A 22,039-nucleotide genomic window follows, 5' to 3' on the forward strand; every position below is an offset into this window, starting at 1 on the left:
GGCAATGGCAAGGAAAGCATTTCTGAAGAAGAGAAATTTGTTAACATCGAGTATAGATTTAAGTGTCAGGAAGTCGTTTCTGAAAGTATTTGTATGGAGTGTAGCCATGTATGGAAGTGAAACGTGGACGATAAATAGTTTAGACAAGAAGAGAATAGAAGCTTTCGAAATGTGGTGCTACAGAAGAATGCTGAAGATTATATGGGTAGATCACATAACTAATGAGGAAGTATTGAATAGGATTGGGGAGAAGAGAAGTTTGTGGCACAACTTGACTAGAAGAAGGGATCGGTTGGAAGGACATGTTCTGAGGCATCAAGGGATCACCAGTTTAGTATTGGAGGGCAGCGTGGAGGGTAAATATCGTAGAGTGAGACAAAGAGATGAATACACTAAGCGGATTCAGAGGGATGTAGGTTGCAGTAGGTACTGGGAGATGAAGAAGCTTGCACAGGGTAGAGTAGCATGGAGAGCTGCATCAAACCTGTCTCATGACTGAAGACCACAACAACAACAACAATGAATTAACGTGTAACAGTTGCTCCTGATGTTACATAGGGAAAATAGGAAGAAACTTCCAAATTCAATACAAAGAGACACACTCTGGTTGAAAAAATTTAAATAAATAAAGTTTTGCAGACCATCTATCAAAAAACAGTGATTCAGTTACAGAGATCAAAACAAATCTTCATATTCTACAAACGTAGACAAAGGAATAAAGACGAATCTCCTGGAGCAATTAGAGATTTTTCTCCCATAACAATAAACCACCCCACATTATTTAAACAAATAAATTGACTTAGCAAATAATCCATGTTTTTTTCTAATTTCAACGAAACTTTTAACACTCTTTAAACCTGAAAAACTAAACAAGCTAGAACAAAACAATCTCTCCGTCTCTTCCTCTCTCTCTCTCTCTCTCTCTCTCTCTCTCTCTCTCACACACACACACACACATAAACAGAAATACACCCCTCCTCCCCTCCCCACCATATATTACCCTCCCAAATACCCAAGTCACTTAACATTTCATTAAAATCTCACGCAGAGGTCTAATGTTTACCTCACAAGTAATAAGCAATATTTATTACGCATAAAGCTATACATCAAATGTAAATTCAGTTCTAAAATTGTAGATGAGGTATCGTACAAACTCAGTGTTTAATATATGTTACAAGTATCACATGTCAGTTTGGCAATGTAAATACATGTTATTTTGCAATAATGAATATAATATAAATATACAATGCGAACCACTTAAAACTTGTACCGCAAATATTGCGGAAATGGAAACTACTATTGACGTGTGGTTTTCAGAGAATGCGTTGGTAGTCCAAGGCCCGTGTTGTTCGCCAATAAATAGATTGTAATAATAAAAAGTGTATTTTAATGCAATCATACACTTTTAAATGGAAATAAAAGTAGAGTAAATTACATTGTCAGTGGTGTTTGTTCTGGAATTCTAGTGCGAGTCATAGACTAGATATCTTATTTTGGAAAGTTCCCACACTGACACTTGTTTGTGCCATTCAACCTGCTTAGTTGCTAGGTACGATGTTGTTATGTTTGCATACAGTGGGCTCCTTGAGTGCATTGCGACTTGTTAGTCAGATAGTGTGTGACAGCCGGCCGGTGTGGCCGTGCGGTTCTAGGCGATTCAGTCTGGAACCGCGTGACCGCTACGGTCGCAGGTTCGGGCATGGATGTGTGATGTCCTTAGGTTAGTTAGGTTTAAGTAATTCTAAGTTCTAGGGGACTGATGACCACAGATGTTATGTCCCATAGTGCTCAGAGCCATTTGAACCATTTGAACCATTAGTGTGTGACAGTCCAAGCAGTAGGTCGTGAGCCGACAATGGGATTTATCAGCGCAGAAATCTCCGACGTGCTCTTAGTGTATGGAGAGTATAGGAAAAATGCAGTTCGTTCTTGTACGATGTATGTGGCGCGATATCGCAATAAACGTCAAACATGTCGACAGTTATTTATCAACCTCTTGAACCAATTGAGCGACAGTGGCAGTGTAACACCTAGACATTGGAACAGAAAGAAACAAGGGACGACAAAGGAGTGGGAGTTGTTGATGTTGTCGTTGATGCGCACGTTGGATCCCGCAGAATCCCAAGAGGCAGTAGCATGAGTCAGGCAAGTGTCCTATGCATTCTCCATCGACATAGGTTCCATCAATATCACATCTCTCTCATCGAGAACTGCATGGAAACCATTTTGAGAATCGTGTTAACTTTTTTATGTGGGCATTAAGACAGGATACTCCAGATCTATCATGTATCTTGTTTGGTGATGCAGCCACATTAACCAATCATTGCCAGACAAACCTCCTGTTGACCATCCCCATTGGCTTGGTCAGGTGGAACGTCAGCGTCCATGGAGTGTAAACGTGGTGTGTTGGGTAGTGAGCCACCAGCACATAGGCCCATTTTTCACACACGGAACACAGCACGCACAAGTATCGCAGTCCTCTAACAGATCATCTTCCACAGATGCTAGAAGACGTTCCTCTGCAGAGTAGGAGAAATCTGTGGTATCAACACGATGGTTGTCCAGCCCACAGTAAACGAATTATTATAGCACGTCTTCAGAAATTGTTTCCAAATCGTTGTGTTGGACGCAGAGGAACAGTACCTCGGCCGGCCCGATCCTCCGGTTTGACGCCTGTAGACTTTTTCTGTGGGGAAAGCTGGAAGACACTGTCTACAAGGACATACCAGCTACAAACGATGATATGTAAGACGTATTATTGCAGCTTGCTCTGACATCTCCGCTGAAATGCTAGCACGTGTGCAGCACTCTCTCCATGCCAGATAGGGTGAATGTATTTCCAATGCCGGTGGTCATTTTGAACGAAACTTGTAATGGTCAGTTGTCTCGATAATGGTCAGACTCCACATAACTGATGTATGCACCAATGTCGTTCTTTAGTATATGCTACCACGGGTACTGTATAAGTGTTAGTGTGGAACTTTTCAAAATACGTTATCTCGTTAATGACTCTGACTAGAATACTGGAACAAACACCATTGACATTTTAATTTACCCTACTGTTGGTTTAATGATGTCAATAGTCATTAGTCCATTTAAAGAAATGGACGTTTGCACAGAGATACACTTTCTAAGTATTATTACAATCAGTTTATTAGCTAACAATACGTGCCCCTGACTACCATTCCATTCTGTGGAAATCGCACATCAATAGTACTCCCCATTTCTGCAGTATTTGCATTGAAAGTTTTAGATGATTCATGCTGTATTTCATTATTGCAAAATAATATGTATTTACATTGCAAAACTGACCTGTGATGCTTACAAAATCTATTAAATAATGAGTTTGGAAGATACTTCATCTACAATTTTAGTACTGAAATTACTGTCGCTATTGTGCAGTGCGAGTACCGAACAAAGGAAGTCTCTGCCACAACACAAACTATTTGATCACGACTGTAGTAACGCTCTTTGGTCTGTTTACGTTCTGTAAAGCACGTGGATTTTGTTAACTGCGGCAAAGTTTGTGAAGTGCTGTGAAGCTAACGTCACTGGAAAATATACAAAAAAAAAAAAAAAAATTAACCGATACTCATAACTGTAAGTAATGCAACTAAACAGATCTCAATGTGAATAATTCTCTCCACGCTCAGTGCTTATACGTTTCGTTTTTACATCTTGCCACAGCTACACGACCCCCAAAATACTGCAGATATGAAGTAAATATGTACCATCTGATGATGAATCGCTAGGCGATTCGAAACCGGTAGTGGAAAATGAAAATTGAAGAATAGAAAAAAGGCGACTGATTACAGTAATGGCCGGCCGAAGTGGCCGTGCGGTTAAAGGCGCTGCAGTCTGGAACCGCAAGATCGCTACGGTCGCAGGTTCGAATCCTGCCTCGGGCATGGATGTTTGTGATGTCCTTAGGTTAGTTAGGTTTCACTAGTTCTAAGTTCTAGGGGACTAATGACCTCAGCAGTTGAGTCCCATAGTGCTCAGAGCCATTTGATTACAGTAATATCTGGAAACCTTTATTCATAACAGTTGCAGTGTTCCATATCCATAATGGATAAAAGTTTTTTTTTCGTGACTGCATCCTCTTGTGTGTTAGTAACATGACCAGCCCGCCCGGTTGGCCGTGCGGTCTAACGCACGGCTTTCCGGGCGGGAAGGAGCGCCTGGTCCCCGGCACGAATCCGCCCGGCGGATTTGTGTCGAGGTCCGGTGAACCGGCCAGTCTGTGGATGGTTTTTAATCGGTTTTCCATCTGCCTCGGCGAATGCGGACTGGTTCCCCTTATTCAAATGGCTCTGAGCACTATGGGACTTAACAGCTATGGTCATCAGTCCCCGAGAACTTAGAACTACTTAAACCGAATTAACCTAAGGACATCACACAACACCCAGTCATCACGAGGCAGAGAAAATCCCTGACCCCGTCGGGAATCGAACCCGGGAACCCGGGTGCGGGAAGCGAGAACGCTACCGCACGACCACGAGCTGCGGACGGTTCCCCTTATTCCCCCTCAGTTACACTATGTCGGCGATTGCTGCGCAAACAAGTTCTCCAAGTACGCGTACACCAGAATTACTCTACCACTCAAACATAGGGGTTTCACTCGTCTGATGTCATACGTTCCCTGGGGGAAGGGAGGTGGGGGGTGGGGGTGGGGGGGTCCACCGGGGGCCGAACCGCACAACAACGCTGGGTTCGGTGTGGGGAGGCGGAGGGGTGAAGTGGACTGCTGTAGTCGTCGTGTCGTGGGGTTGTGGACCACTGCGGCTGCAGCGGGGACGGGGCCTCTCCGTCGTTTCTAGGTCCCCGGTTAACATACAATTCGATACAATACAGTACATGGCCAACTGTATCAAAAAATTACTTTCTTTATTTACTGCTGCAGTACAGGTGATTTTGGTGTTAGCATTATACTGGCAGCTTCCACTGTCAGTGCCTATCAGCGAAAAAGTTAAGCAATTACGGCTCCTCACAGATGATGCACGCATGTACGATAAAGTGTTGGCAGTGCAAAACTGAGTGGGTAGCTGACCACATTTTAGCGTATTACGCAAACTACCTGTAAGTTATCAATACACAAATTGTAAAACACATTAAAGTAAATTCAGAAATGCTTCACTCTTTTTGAGGTCTATAGAGATGACTTGAATGAATATATGCTATACACGAAGTGAGTCTTCAGTCTCCTCAACTGATTCCCTATCAGTACGGGGAACATGTTATAGCTCGCAGCCTTGTTCTCATAAACCCTTCCCGATTGGACACTCAACTCTCTGATATGCTGTATTCATTGTAAATGTAAGGAAAAAAATTCTCAAGTCAATAATTAATGTCGCATCTTTGGCTTTATCATGTGTTCGTTACTTTCACGCTGTTTCTTTTAATAATTTTATAGTTATAATTACACTCCTGGAAATTGAAATAAGAACACCGTGAATTCATTGTCCCAGGAAGGGGAAACTTTTTTGACACATTCCTGGGGTCAGATACATCACATGATCACACTGACAGAACCACAGGCACATAGACACAGGCAACAGAGCACGCACAATGTCGGCACTAGTACAGTGTATATCCACCTTTCGCAGCAATGCAGGCTGCTATTCTCCCATGGAGACGATCGTAGAGATGCTGGATGCAGTCCTGTGGAACGGCTTGCCATGCCATTTCCACCTGGCGCCTCAGTTGGACCAGCGTTCGTGCTGGACGTGCAGACCGCGTGAGACGACGCTTCATCCAGTCCCAAACATGCTCAATGGGGGACAGATCCGGAGATCTTGCTGGCCAGGGTAGTTGACTTACACCTTCTAGAGCACGTTGGGTGGCACGGGATACATGCGGACGTGCATTGACCTGTTGGTACAGCAACTTCCCTTGCCGGTCTAGGAATGGTAGAACGATGGGATCGATGACGGTTTGGATGTACCGTGCACTATTCAGTGTCCCCTCGACGATCACCAGTGGTGTACGGCCAGTGTAGGAGATCGCTCCCCACACCATGATGCCGGGTGTTGGCCCTGTGTGCCTCGGTCGTATGCAGTCCTGATTGTGGCGCTCACCTGCACGGCGCCAAACACGCATACGACCATCATTGGCACCAAGGCAGAAGCGACTCTCATCGCTGAAGACGACACGTCTCCATTCTTCCCTCCATTCACGCCTGTCGCGACACCACTGGAGGCGGGCTGCACGATGTTGGGGCGTGAGCGGAAGACGGCCTAACGGTGTGCGGGACCGTAGCCCAGCTTCATGGAGACGGTTGCGAATGGTCCTCGCCGATACCCCAGGAGCAACAGTGTCCCTAATTTGCTGGGAAGTGGCGGTGCGGTCCCCTACGGCACTGCGTAGGATCCTACGGTCTTGGCGTGCATCCGTGCGTCGCTGCGGTCCGGTCCCAGGTCGACGGGCACGTGCACCTTCCGCCGACCACTGGCGACAACATCGATGTACTGTGGAGACCTCACGCCCCACGTGTTGAGCAATTCGGCGGTACGTCCACCCGGCCTCCCGCATGCCCACTATACGCCCTCGCTCAAAGTCCGTCAACTGCACATACGGTTCACGTCCACGCTGTCGCGGCATGCTACCAGTGTTAAAGACTGCGATGGAGCTCCGTATGCCACGGCAAACTGGCTGACACTGACGGCGGCGGTGCACAAATGCTGCGCAGCTAGCGCCATTCGACGGCCAACACCGCGGTTCCTGGTGTGTCCGCTGTGCCGTGCGTGTGATCATTGCTTGTACAGCCCTCTCGCAGTGTCCGGAGCAAGTATGGTGGGTCTGACACACCGGTGTCAATGTGTTCTTTTTTCCATTTCCAGGAGTGTATTTTGAGAACTTTTATTTTTAATTTATGAAAGCCTGAGTATTACTCCGGTAATGCAAAGATGCAATTTACAGAGGTTTCTAAATAAACATCGATCGTGTCGACACTCGACATTAATCTCTTCGAAATACTTTTGACGGTAGATATTGTTATCCATTTCGACGAATGAATCTAGAGAATTGGGGGCAGCAGTTACATCTTACTCGCATATGTCTTGTCTACAGTTTAGTAATTGTAATGTGCAGTCCGATGATTCACAGAATCTTTTGGAAGATATAGTAACTAAAATCACAGAAGCTGTACAAGCAAGTTTATGTGTTGTTGGTGTTCTTGTTGTCGTCTTCAATCTGAAGATTGCATTGGATGCAGCTCTCTATGTTGCCATAGTCTATACAAGCCTCTTCATCTCTCCATAACTACTGCACGATTCCTTCGCGCTTCAGCATGCCTGTCAATAGATATCTTCTGTGAATCAGGTTGTGCCATAAAGTTGTTTTCCCCGATTAGAATCAGTACTTCCCAATTAGGTATTCAATCCAGCCATCTAATCTTCAGCGTTCTTCTGAAGCACCACATTTCTAAATTTCTACCCTCTTCTTATGTGAACTAGTTAGTTATCTATGTTTCACCTTCGTGTAAGGCCGAACTCCAGGCGAATACCTTCAACATAGCCTTCATAATATTTAAATTAATGTTAAATGTTAATAAATTCCCCTTTTTCAGAAACTAATTTCTTGCTAAAACCTGTCTGCGTTTATTACCCTCTCTACTTCAGCCGTCATCACTTATTTTGATGCTTAAATAACAAAACTAATCTATTAATTTTAATGTTTGATTTCTTAACATAAACATCACCTTATTTAATTCGACTGCATTCCATTCCCTTTTTTTCATTAGTTCGTATTGATCTTATGACATTTTCCCAGCACACTATCTATACAGTTCAATTGCTCTTCCAACTGATTTGCCACGTCTGACAGAATTACAGTGGTTGGCAAACATCAAGCCGTTTATATAATTTCTATGCACTTTAATTTCTTTTCAAATTTTCTCCACGGTTTCCTTCACAGCTTGCTCAATGTACAGGCTGAAGAACGTTTCTCTTTCCCTTTTCAGCTACTGATTACCATTCTAGTTTCTTTATAGTTGTAAATAACATTTCGATCGCTGTCTTTTATATCTGTTAGCTCAAAAGTTTCACAGAGTGTATTCCAGTCGACATTGTCAAAAGCTTTCCCTTAACCTACAAACGCAATAGAAGCACGTCTGTCTTTCTTCAGCCTGTCTTCGAAGGTAATTCGTAGTGTTGGTATTTTATCGCCTGTTCCTAGACTTCCCTGGAATCCAAACTGATCTTCCCTGTGGTGGGCTTTCATCAGTTTTTCCATTTTTCTGTAATTCATGTCACTATTTTTCAACCTCCATGAAACGAAGAGAAGAGAGCAGGTTGGGGAATACTTTTCAGCTGAAGTTATAGAGGAAGAAATTGGAGTTGATTTGGATGACATAGCTGATACAGTATTAAAGGCACAATGTGACAGAGCTTTGGAACACTAGCGGACAAGCGAGACACAGTGGATTTCAAAACCCGCTGGAGGAAGTGGCAGTCAGATGATTATTCAGGTTATTGGATAGGATCTCTGACTGAAGACATGCCATGGGACTTTCGGGAAATTCAACATAATAACGAAGATAACAAAGGCAGATAAATGGGAGAATAATCGCACAATCTGCTTAAGTGCTCACGCATATAAGTTGCTGTCCAGGATAACACTAGAAGAATGGAAAAGAATTTGTTAGATGACAATGTAAAGAAAGACGCGTAACATACAGCGTATGCCAAGAGGGGACAATTAGAATGGAACATCAAGACAGAAGTCCCCAGATTAAAAATGATGTAAAGGGAAGACTAAATATTTTCCGTCTACTGTTCAGCCTCTATGTCGAAGAAGTAAGGAAAGAAACGTAAGATTCAGAAGTGAGATTAAAATTCAAAATGAAAGAATATAAATGATAACATTGGTTGACGACTTCGTTATTCTCTGTGAAGGTAAGGAAGAATTACAGAACTTGTTTAATGCGATGAACAGTTTAATGAACACAGAACATGGATTTAGAATAAACCAAAGGACGACAGAAGTGTTGAATAGTAGCATAAATGAGTGTGAATTACTTTGTAGACAAAGAGAACTGATTCTGCTACTTTGGAGGAAAATAGCGCATCACAGACAAACAAAGAAGCACATAAGAACCAGACTAGCACAGACAGAGGGGGAACTCGTCTGCGAAATAAGTCTGCGAATGTGGAGCATAGGGCGTAAGTTGAAAAAGTAATTTCTGAGAATGTAGCTCTAGAATACGGCTTTATATGGAAGCGAATAGTGAACTGTGGAAAAATTGTAAAAGGTGAGAATCTACGTGTCTGAGATGTACTGTTACAGAACGATGCTGAAACTGAAAGGTACTACTAAAAAATGACGTGTTTGTCTGCTAAATACTTGGGAAGAAAATACGCTGGAAACACTAATTAGAAAATGTGACAAGGTAGGAGATGTGTTAAAACATCAGGGCATAACTTCCAGGGTGTTGGATCGAGACATGTCCGAAAGAACAGACACCATATCCATATAAGTATATAGTTCTGGCAACACCGGCCATGACCTCCTTGTTCTGTGCGGATGCACACATATTCCACGAACTCTTACGGGACTTGGTAAGAATGTCTTGTACGAGTAATGAGTGTGTTGGGGTGGGACACTACGAATGTAGTGTGTGGACATACAAGGTGAGAACATGGGTCTCGCGGGAGGCGTGCGCGAGATAGTTCTTGCAGTGGCGCTATCCTCTATGCCCTCGGTGGCTCAGATGGATAGAGCGTCTGCCATGTAAGCAGGAGATCCCGGGTTCAAGTCCCGGTCGGGGCACACGTTTTCACCTGTCCCCGTTGATATATATCAACGCTCGCTAGCAGCTGAAGGTATTAATATAATTCTAAAGGAAATAGTAGCCGGCCGCATCAAAACTCCAGTGTACAATGGCATACTGAATGAGGACACAACATTATTGTTGATGAACATTCCCTCCGTTGCTATCGAGATCCTGTAGAGAAGAAATTGCTTTGCCCTGGGATAACATTTTAGCCTTTGCCTTTCTGGCAGTCCACCTTCAACTCCTGTAACTCAAACACAGCGATTAACTTCACTTCACAAGTACTTGTTAGAGTCCTACACACACAGTTCACATGAAACATCACACACTCACGGGTGAGCGAAAGCCGTTAGAAGGTGTCTCTTCTCACTTTTGCGTACGTGGGTTGTCAGTGCTGCGCAAGCGTACTTCTGCGAATCTGTGCCAGCAACAGCCCCAAGATCAGAGACAACCCGATTTACAATAGCGACTGTTTTACTTTCTACCGGTTCTGTTTCTCCTCAATGTAAACCATTACTCAAACTTTATATAAACATGAAACTTGAAACTTCCTGGCAGATTAAAATTGTGTGCCGCACCGATACTCGAACTCGGGAACTTTGCCTTTCGCGGGCAAGTGCTCTACTAACTGAGCTACCCAAGTACGACTCACGCCCCGTCCTCCCAGCTTTACTTCTGCCAGTACCTTGTCTCCTACCTTCTAAACTTCACAGAAGCTCTCCTGCGAACCTAGCACTCATGAAAGAAAGGATATTGCGGAGCCACAGCCTGGGGGATGTTTCCAGAATGAGATTTTCACTCTGCAGCGGAGTGTGTGCTGATATGAAACTTCCTGGGAGATTAAAACTGTGTGCCGGACCGAGACTCGAAATCGCGACCTTTGCCTTTCGCGGGCAAGTGCTCTCTTTATATTAACATGTCTATTTAAGGATTTAAATTCTTTTTCTCCCTCTTTATTTTATGATACTTTCGCCCGAAGTCATTGACAGTGGCTACCGAGTAAATCGAGGTTTAATTTTCCATGTACACTTTGATGTAAAGGTCTTGTTCACTTGTCATAAAAAAAATAAAAAATTCACGAAAGTAAAGGGATCTAAGAGCTATTCTTCTAGCCCACAAAGTATCATCTGCAGAGAAGCACCAAAATTTTTCGGAGTATTTATTTTTAACCGTTCAAATTTTCCCAATCTTCTTTTCATCTTCAGGGCCACTGCACAGTTTTTTCACATTATCTTTATATTGAAGTGCCAATAAATTTATTAGTTCAGCTAAGAAATGAGCAGAACACTATATATTTGAGCTGATAGAAGCTTGTTATTGATGCGGTTGTAAGAGGTGAAAAAATATGGTAAACTAAACAGTTGTCTCTATTAGCTGAATTAACGACTTCGTCATGGCTCTTGTCTAAATGTAGATACTTAAATATGAGAGTAAGTGATTCTGATTGAATTTATTTCTGTCTGTGTGAATCAAAACCATCTTTGATGTAATCGGTTACATACTGTACAATTTTCGATATATTACACAGTTCTAAACAATTGTCTCATACTGAATCCTTTCAGAGTTGTAGGATTATGTACTCGAGCACACACTGCAAAAATTATGGTATCTGATGATGAGGACCTAATAAGCCAAAATCATGGCGTGTATCCACTTTAATGTGGAAGAAAACAGATTGTAAGTATTATCTGCCACTTTTATTGCTCTTTACCAGCATCCCAAAGCTCACTAATATTTTTGTCACTTATGTTTCTTATCCAGTAAACGAAGACTGGTAGTGTGCTCGGACTTTTGCTCAACACACAGTTCTCTGCAGCTCTGTTGCATCCTTATGCCTCTTGGCAAGAACGATGCTCTCATGTGAAGAAACGACACACGAAATTTAAAATTTTGGCACAAGCCTGACTCTGCCGTCTCTCAAGTTTTCCGGTGACTTGTGTGCATCTTCCAACTAGGTCGCAAAATAATTGTAAGGAAGATCCATAGAGATAAGCACATGAACTGTAATTACATGCGTCGCTTGAATACCGCTTCGATCATCACTACTTCCTTACATTACTTTCAGGAGAAGTGAGTCGTTACCGCAGCTTATATTTTACCTGTTTCTTTGTATGTATATTCTCTCTAATCATTCTTCTATCAGCAGATCGCTACAAGTGAGATAATCATACATGTGTATCCTTCATGTCTTCCTAAGCAGCACCAAGAAGTGTCGTCTATTAATAAATTTATTTTGCTTAATTAATGGATTGAACACACTTTAAAGCCAATCAGCGGCATCCCGAGAATGATTTGCCCGTTAAAAATGACAAGTTTTCTGCAAAAATGGTCATCTGTGTTGCAGTTACATTTGTTAATTTGTGAATAATTCTTTCCTTCTTAAGCCAAATATTCTGTCAGAATAACTCACGGTGGCATGATGTACAGTTTCAATTACTCAACACTTTCGTCTGTTGATGGGAAAATAGTTCAAATGGCTCTGAGCACTATGGGACTTAACTTCTGAGGCCATCAGTACCCTAGAACTTAGAACTACTTAAACCTAACTAACCTAAGGATTCGAACCAGCGACCGTAGCGGTCGCGCGGTTCCAGACTGTAGCGCCTACAACTGCTCGGCCACTGCGGCCGGCTGTTGATGGGAACCTCGATAAATGGAGGCTAAATGAATCAACTGACATCAGAAGCCGTAGAAGTTCACTAAGTTCCCTCACTTTAACTTACAGTGAGAACACAAAAATTGAAGTTAACACCGCAGAATAAGCATTTCTGAGATTAAGAAAGGGAGGTGCAACGATATGTGGCCACTGCACTCACATGTGAAAACAACCTTACGTGCACACAAAACCAAAACCAAACGGCCGCTATTACCCATGAAACACGTAATAAAAGTTAGCCCAACGTTAGACATACAGAAACGAATTGTGCTCGGATCATATATAAGAAAGTGGTCGCCTTAACACTAGTGTTAAGACTGTTCGGCATTAGATGTTGTTCACAGCTTTTTTTCTTTATTGGTCGTTTGTAGGTTTCCAAATCTCTAATTTTGCTTCGGTTTTTAAAACGTATTTTACTGGCAATAAAGGTTGTTCAACTTTTTGGTTTTGTGTGAATGTAAGGGTGTTTGCGAAAGGTACAAGAAGTGTTACCGAATATGCAGACTTTTTTGCACAGTCAGAATAAAAAATAGTATGTATCGGATAGCTCCTATCGACTTCTTAAATTACATTACACGTAGATCCCACGATGTAGAGGCACATCACGATGGGAAGTTCCACAGACAGTTGAAAGGGCAACCACCCACCGTACGAGGATTTTCCACTTGATAACAGAAGTTGCTACATGTTGCAGAAAGCATGCTGTATGGTACGGGTCGCCGCTGGTGGTGAAACGGTGAGTGAACCGAGTGGCTTGGTCGATAGCAGAGTACAGCCGACAGCGGACGGAATGAGGTAGACGCCGTAACATCGGCGGCGCCGACTGACAATATTAAAAAAGAAGTAGTGCAAAAAAAATATTCCGTTCTGATCAGTAACTGGTTTTATAAGGATCTAAGCCCCCAGCTAGACTCGAATAATCCTTAATTTAAAGAGTTTTGTTTGTAATTATCATGAGTCAATGATAGACAGGATTTTAAGAGGCACATTACTGCGATTCTTTAGAGACATATATAATTTAATCCATCGCGACTGTGATTTGTGGTTGAGACTTATCTACATCTACATCTAAATCTACATACATACTCTGAAAATCACATTTAAGTGCCTGCGGAGGTTTCATCGAACCACCTTCACAATTCTCTATTATTCCAATCTCGTACAGCGCGAGCGGTTCTAGGCTTCAGTCCGGAACCACGCGGCTACTACGGTTTCAGGTTCGAATACTGCCTCGGTCATGGATGTGTGTGATGTCCTTAGGTTCCTTAGGTTTAAGTAGTTCTAAGTCTAGGGGACACTGCAAGAAATCCGGTGGAAGGATTCCGGCAGTACTGATGTTGAAAACTGTACTATTCTGTATGCAGCCTGTGAACGATATCATCTGTTAGGCACTGGTTTCTGCGTCAGTAAGACTTAGTCCACTTATGTTTCAGAGTTCGTTTCAGTCAACCGAAGAATACCTGTTCTAACAGTGGACGTAAACCATATTAAGGCGACTTTTGTGAAGTGTCATGCTCCCACGGAGGAGAGCGAAAGTGAAGTGAAAGACGAGTTCTATGCACAGCTAGAGGCAGTGATGGCCGCTGTACCAAATGGACACCTGAGGATCCTCCTTGGTGATAAGAATGCCAAGGTTGGGAAAGAACAAATATTCCAAGACACAACAGGAAGGCACAGTCTACACAGCCTAAGCAATGACAATGGGGTTAGTTTCATCAGCTTCGCTACATCATCAGGGTTGTTCATCTCCAGCACAAACTTCCAGCGGAAAAACATATATAGAGGAACCTGGGTGTCACCAGATGGGAGAACTATAAATCGAGCAGACCATGTTGCCATTGATCTCAGAGCCAAGAGATGGGTGTTAGACGATAAGACAGCGCGAGGTGCTGAAGGTGGGAGTGGTCATTTCCTGGTCAGAGGCCTTTTAAACATACAGTGTAAAGGAAGAACGGGGCCCAAGTTAAAAAGAGTGGAAAGGTACCATGTGGAGAAACTAAAAGATGAGGCAACGAACACCGGATACCAGGTGCAACTTAGTAACCGCTTTGAAGCACTCAGTGAAATGGACACGAATCAGGACCTTGAACTAATGTGGGGAAACATCCAGAGCTCAGTTAGGGATACAGCAAAGGAAACACTCATGGGAAACACAGTGGGTAAAACGATCTGTTTTGGAAAGGAATGTGCAGATGCCCTGGAAAGGAGGAAGGAAGCTAGGAGCAAATGGCTGAAGGGGACAAATCTGGCACAGGGCAAAGCACAACGTGAGGAGGTGCGAAAGATTACACAAGGAAGTCTGAGACGGGCAAAGAGGAAATACATAAGGAAAATCATCTTTGAAGCAGAAACAGACTTCAGAGGACAAAAGACTATGGAATTGTACCTCTGCAAAGGTCACCAGGCCAAGCAGAAATTTGTCAAAAATTTCCATGATAAGATCCTGACGAACGATAGCGACATAGCTGAGAGATGGAAAGAGTACTTTCGACAGTTGCTAAATTGTGATGAACCCGAACTGCAGTTTGATTTCCAGTACCCAATTACAGCCGAAGCAGACTATCCCCCACCTACCCTGAATGAGATAAAAACTAGAATCAGACACCTTAAGCAGAATAAGAGTCCAGGTGAAGATAAAATACGGGCTGAAATGATTCTGGCAGGAAGAGAGAAACTTGCAGAAAGAATACACCGACTGATATAGGCAATATGGACCAAAGAAGAACTACCAGCAGAATGGAAAACAGCTCTAATTTGTCCAATACATAAGAAGGGCGACAAACTGAAATGTGACAACTATCGAGGAATCGCCCTGCTTAACGTCTGCTATAAGATCCTGTCCAATTGCCTCATACATAGAATTCAGCCAGTGGCAGAATCGGTGATTGGGGAGTACCAGGGAGGTTTCCGGCCAGGACGGTCAACAGTAGATCACATCTTCAGTCTCCGGCAGCTCACTGAGAAACTGGGTGAATATGGTAAAGATTTGCATATTTTAAGAAGGCCTATGATTGCATACATCACAAGAGCCTGCTCAGCTGTTTAAGGGAGTCTGGCATGGCAGAGAAACTCATCAATCTGATAAAGATCTGTCTGAGCGAAACACGTACAAATGTGAGGATGGGAAATCGGGCAACTGAGGAATTTGAAATTGTCACAGAACTCAGGCAAGGAGATGGATTGTCCCCTATCCTGTTCAACTTTGTCCTCGAGAAGATCGTACGCGAGACGTTCCAAGAGAACGAAGGGATTGAAATCGAAGGAAAGAGACTGGCATACTTAGCCTATGAAGACGACATCTGTTTACTCTCTAGGTCGAACGAGGAGTTGGAACAAATGACCAAAGCACTAAAGGAGGCTGCCAGCAAATTTTGGCTAAACATAAACGAAGCCAACACAGAGTACCTCGTTATGACGCGTGGTCATTGTCAGACTGCTGGTCATCTACAATCACTGCAGGATGGGGACCAGTCCTACAAGAGAGTGCACGAATTCAAATACCTAGAGGCACTTTTCACTGAGAACTTGTCACGTGAAGCAGAGATCAATGCCAGAATACAAGCAGGGAGCCGATCTTAACACAGCTTAGCACAACTGCTTCGGTCCAGACATATCTCCAGGTAGTTCAAGATTCGACTGTACCAAACCCTGATCCACCCTTCTGTTCTACTCGTATATGGCTGTGAGACATGGAGAATCCGGAAACAGGATTTCCATAAGCTCCTCGTTTTTGAGAGAAAAGTGCTTCGGAAGATCTTCGGTCCGGTTCTGGATGCAGATACAGGGGAATGGAGGATCAGATACAATCAAGAGCTTGAGGAACTATACCAGCAGCCCAACATAGCAGGAAATGTCAAAGCCAAACGAATGCAGTGGGTCGGCCATGTGTCTCGGATGGAGGATCACAGATGGCCTCGGAAACTCCTGGATTTCACACTTACAGGAAAGAGGCCCCCAGGGAGACCCAAGAAGCGTTGGAGAGATGGCCTCCAAGAAGATTTAAACCAAGTGTCAATAGATGTAGACGGGTGGCAGATAGCAGCAATCGACAGAATGCAGTGGAGGAGGAAACTTGTAGAAGGGTGCGGCCCACGGTGCCTGATCAAGTAGTAGAAGTAAGTCTAGGGGACTGATGACCTCAGATGTTAAGTCCCATAGTGCTTTTCGTATAGCGCGAGGAAAGAACGAACACCTATATCTTTCCGTATGAGCTCTAATTTCCCTTACTTTATCGTGGTAATCGTTTCTCCCTATGTAGGTTGGTATCAACAAAACATTTCATTCGGAGGAGAAAGTTGATGATTGGAATTTCGTGAGAAGATTCCGTCGCAACGAAAAACGCCTTTCTTTTCCAGCCCAAATCCTGTATCATTTCTGTGACACTCTCTCCCATATTTCGCGATAATACAAAACGTGCTGCCTTTCTTTGAACGTTTTCGGTGTACTCCGTCAGTCCTATCTGGTAAGGATCCCACACCGCACAGCAGTATTCTAAAAGAGGACGGACAAGCGTAGTGTAGGCAGTCTCCTTAGTAGATCTGTTACATTTTCCATGTGTTCAGCCAGTGAAAGACAGTCTCTGGTTAGCCTCCCCGACAACATTTTCTATGTGTTCCTTCCAAGTTAAGTTGTTCCTAATTGTAGTTCCTAGGTATTTAGTTGCATTTATGGCCTTTATATTTGACTGATTTATAGTGTAACCGAAGTTTAACGGATTCCTTTTAGCACTCATGTGGATGACCTCACACTTTTCGTTATTTGGGGTCAACTGCCAATTTTCGCAATATTCAGATATCTGTTCCTAATCGTTTTGCAGTTTATTTTGATCTTCTGATGGCTTTATTAGTCGATAAACGACAGTGTCATCTGCAAACAACCTAAGACGGCTGCTCAGATTGTCTACCAAATCGTTTATATAGATAAGGAACAGGAAAGAGCCTATAATACTACCTTGGGGAACGCCAGAAATTACTTCTGTTTTACTCAATGACTTTCCGTCAATTACTATGAACTGTGACCCCTCTGACAGGAAGTCAGAAATCCAGTCACATAACTAGGACGATATTCCATAAGCAAGCAGTTTCAACGTAAGCCGCTTGTGCGGTACAGTGTCAAAAGCCTTCTGGAAATCCAGAAATACGGAATCGATCTGAAATACCTTGTCAATAGCACTCAACATTTCATGCGAATAAAGAGGTAGTTGTGTTTTACAAGAACGATGTTTTCTAAACCCATGTTGAATGTGTGTCAAAAAAATGGTTCAAATGGCTCTGAGCACTATGGGACTTAACTGCTGTGGTCATCAGTCCCCTAGAACTTAGAACTACTTAAACCTAACTAACTTAAGGACATCACACACATCCATGCCCGAGGCAGGATTCGAACCTACGATCGTAGCGGTCGCGCGGTTCCTGACTGTAGCTCCTAGAACCGCTCGGCCGTTCCGGCCGGCGAATGTGTGTCAACAGAACGTTTTCTTCGAGGTAGTTCATAATGTTCGAACACAATATATGTTCCAGAATCCTGCTACATATCGACGTTAATGATATGGGTCTGCAATTCAGTGGATTACTCCTGCTACCTTTCTTGAATATTGGTGTGACCTGTGCAACTTTCCAGTCTTTGGGCACGGATCTTTCGCCGAGCGAACGGTTATTGTCAAGTATGGAGCTAATGCACCAGCATACTCTAAAAGGAACTTAATTGGTATACAGTCTGGACCAGAAGACTTGCTTTTATTGTGATTTAAGTTGCTTCACTACTCCGAGGATATTTACCTCTGCGTTGGAAGCTGTTCTTAATTCGATTTCTGGAACATTTACTTCGTCTTCTTTTGTGAAGGCATTCCGGACGGCTGTTTGGGATCACTGTCTTCGATAGTATCTCCATTGCTATCACGCAGAGAAGGCATTGATTGTTTCTTGCCGCTAACATACTTCACATATGACCAGAATCTCTTTGGATTTTCTACCTGGTTTCGAGACAAAGTTTCGTTGTGGGAACTGTTATAAGCTTCTGGAATTGAAGTCCGCGAAAAATTTCGAGCTTCAGTAGAAGACCACCAATCTTGGGGATTTTGCGTCTGTTTAAATTTGCCTTGTTTGTGTCGTTGTTTCTGCAACAGTGTTCTAACCCGTTGTATGTACCAAGGAGGATCAGCTCCGTCGTTTGTTAATTTATTTGGTATAAATCTCTCAACTGCTGCCGATACTATTTCTCTGAATTCAAGCCACATCTTGTCTACACTTATATCATTAATTTGGAAGGAGTGGAGATTATTTCTCAGGAAGGCTTCAAATGAATTTTTATCTGCTTTTTTGAATAGGTATATTTTTCGTTTATTTTTGGTATATTTGGGGGTTACAATATTCAATCTCGCTACGACAACCCTGTGTTAACTAATCCCTGTATCCGTTTTCAAAATGGTTCATATGGCTCTGAGCACTATGGGACGTAACATCTGAGGTCATCAGACCCCTAGATCGTAGAGCTACTTAAACCTAACTAACCTAAGGACATCACACACATCCATGCCCGAGGCAGGATTCGAACTTGCGACCGTAGCGGTCGCGCGGTTTCAGAGTGAAGCGCCTAGAACCGCTCGGCCACAGCGGCCGGTTTTATTCGTTTTGATGCTCGTTATTAACACAGGATTATTTGTTGCTAAGAGGTCAAGTGTGTTTTCACAGCCGTTTACTATTCGCGAGGGCTCATGAACTAACTGCTCGAAATAATTTTCAGAGAATGCGTTTAGCACAATTTCGGATGATGTTTCATTCGTACCTCCAGAATTAAACATGTATTTTCGCCAACATATCGAGGTTAAATTTAAGTCACCACCAACTATAATCGTATGAGTGGGGTACGTGTTTGAAATCAAACTCAAGTTTTCTTTGAACCTTTCAGCAACTGTATTATCTGAATTCGGAGATCCGTAGAAGGATCCAATTATTATTTTACTCCGGTTGCCAACAATGACCTCTGCCCATACTAACTCACAGGAAATATCTACTTCAATTTCGCGACAAGACAAATACTTCTAACAGCAACAAACACCCCACCCCCAATTGTGTTTAGCCTATCCTTTCGAAACACTGTCAGGTTCTTCACAAAAATTTCGGCTGAGCTTATATCCGGCTTCAGCCAGCTCTCAGTGCCTATAACGATTTGAGCATCAGTGCTTTCTATTAGCGCTTGGAGCTCTGGTAGTTTCCCAACACAGCTACAACAATTTTCAACTGTTTTACCGATGGTTCCTGCATCTACGTTCTTCCTGTGTTCGGCTTGCACCCTTGTGGCTGAAGCCCTTCTTGTGTTTTCCCGAGACCCTCTAACCCAAAAAACCGCCGTCCACGCCACACAGCGCCTGCTACCCGTGTAGCCGCCTCCTGCGTGTAGTGGACACCTGACTTATTCAGCGGAATCCGAAACTCAACCACCCTTTGGTGCAAGTCGAAGTATCTGCAGCCTACACGGTCGCAGAACCGTCTAAGCCTCTGATTCAGATCCTCCACTCGGCTCTGTACCAGAGTTCCGCAATCGGTCCTGTCGACTATGTTGCAAATGGTCAGCTCTGTTTTCGTCTTGCAAGCAAGACTACGACTTCTGTTAGCAGCTTGAAACCAGAGACAATCTCTTCTGATTCAAAGTGACACACGTCATTGGTACCGACGTGAGCAACCACCTGCCGTTGGCTGGACCCTGTGCTCTTCATGGCATGCGGGAGGACCCGTTCCACATCTGGAATGATTCCACCCAGTATGCACACGGAGTTCACAATGGTTTTCTTCCCCTTCTTGGCAGCCGTGTCCCTAAGAAACCCCATAGCGCGTCTAACGCTGGAGCTCCCAACTATCAATAATCCCACCCTCTGAGATTGTCCGGATCTTACAGGCTGAGAGGTTTCCTCTGAAACAGGACAAATGACTGCATCTGGCTCAGCGACAGCGTCAGCCACAGACAGCGCCTCGAACCTGCTTGTCAGACAAACCGGGTAGGCTTACGTGCGGCTGCCTGGAAAGTCTTTCGCCGCCTGCTACTCCCTGGGGCGACCTCCCACTCGGCCACAGGTGAGGGGTCAACCTCAGTGCGAGCAATAAACAATTATTCACAACCGGTTTCGATCTTCATGTCATCTTAAGGCAACTGTATACAAGACAGAGAAAACATGAAGTGTATTTAATATTCAACTATCAATACAATGCTATGTGGTGCACATGATTACAAAAACGCTCGTACTACAATGTCATACACTCACTTAATCAGTTATAGTAGCTTAAACGTCACTATGAAAACTGTGGCCATTCTGTATCAATAAAATTAAGAGTGCAAAACATAAAGTGATAGAAATGATAATGCTCATACTTATGACGAAGTAAATTCGATGCATTTATACAACAGTTCTGCCATCCATAGGAAAATACATTGCACAGTCAGCAGGAAAATATGACAATACATTTAATGTGCACCTACATGTTTCCGTCGGGTTCCACTTTTACGTGTGGAATCACTCTACATACTAGCGGCTACACGGCTGATTTGTCTTTACAAATCTGATGGAGTGTACGGCACAGAGAATCTCCATTCTTTTTATTCGTAGTCTAGGTTTCCAGTTGTTAATATCCTTCCGATTATACAAACTTTGTAATAATTTGTGAGCTATGAGCATTGCTACCGTCATATATAGAAACACGGTATATACGTCATATTCAACATCACACTATGTTTATTACAATAACATTACCATTGATTAATGAAGTGCAGTTAAGTGATGACAATATGCATTCTCCTCATTGTGAAATAGCCCCATTTTACGTTTCGTATGTACAATGGATTTGTTTTACAGTGAAGTTTGAGAGATACAATACACTTCAGTTTTGACATTAGTTTAGTACAAGAAAGTAGGGCTATATGTATGGGACATAATTGACCTGATGTAAACTGTGCCTACTTCATCAGGTATGAGCCGGCCGTTGTGGCCGAGCGGTTCTAGGCGCTTCAGTCCAGAACTGCGCAACTGTTACGGTCGCAGGTTCCAATCCTGCCTCGGGCATGGATGTGTGTGATGTCCTTAGGTTAGTTAGGTTTAAGTAGTTCTAAGTTCTAGGGGACTGATGACCTCAGATGTTAAGTCCCAAGGTGCTCAGAGCCTTTTGAACCAACAGGTATGTTCTCTATTTGGTACATGTAAATACTTTATACACAATCACACAAACGTCTTCTATGAACTAAAGTATTAACTGGTACTATGAGGTTAAGTTTCCGTCTCTTACACGAGCAAGCAAAGTCTGTCGGTTAAACTATAAATAGACCATTTGCATTAGTCCTGTATTGTATACGACTGTTCTTTCAGATAGGAGTGACTGAAGTAGTATAAACCATTACTTACTGTAACAATTTTCACTGCTTCCATGCAATAACATATTATTCATATAACTGCCCTATATATTGTAAGTTCACATTGATCAATGTTTCCCCTTATGTAAGACAGAACTAAAGTGTTAATGTAAATATATATTACATCGGGCCAGCAATGTGATATAAACATAAATGTACCTTCTTCTACTAAACTAATATTAAAATAGAAGCGTCTTGCATCCCTCAAAGGATAC

General features: G+C 43.1%; 1 non-coding gene across 1 annotated transcript; it reads left to right on the plus strand.

The window, feature by feature from the left end:
• The first annotated feature begins 9,693 nt into the window (after positions 1 to 9,693).
• Positions 9,694 to 9,768, plus strand: Trnat-ugu (transfer RNA threonine (anticodon UGU)). The gene has a single exon. It is a non-coding gene; the product is annotated as a tRNA-Thr (tRNA).
• The last annotated feature ends 12,271 nt before the right edge of the window (positions 9,769 to 22,039 follow it).

Source organism: Schistocerca nitens, chromosome 1 (assembly GCF_023898315.1).
Source record: "Schistocerca nitens isolate TAMUIC-IGC-003100 chromosome 1, iqSchNite1.1, whole genome shotgun sequence".
NCBI classification, from domain to species: Eukaryota; Metazoa; Arthropoda; class Insecta; order Orthoptera; family Acrididae; genus Schistocerca; species Schistocerca nitens.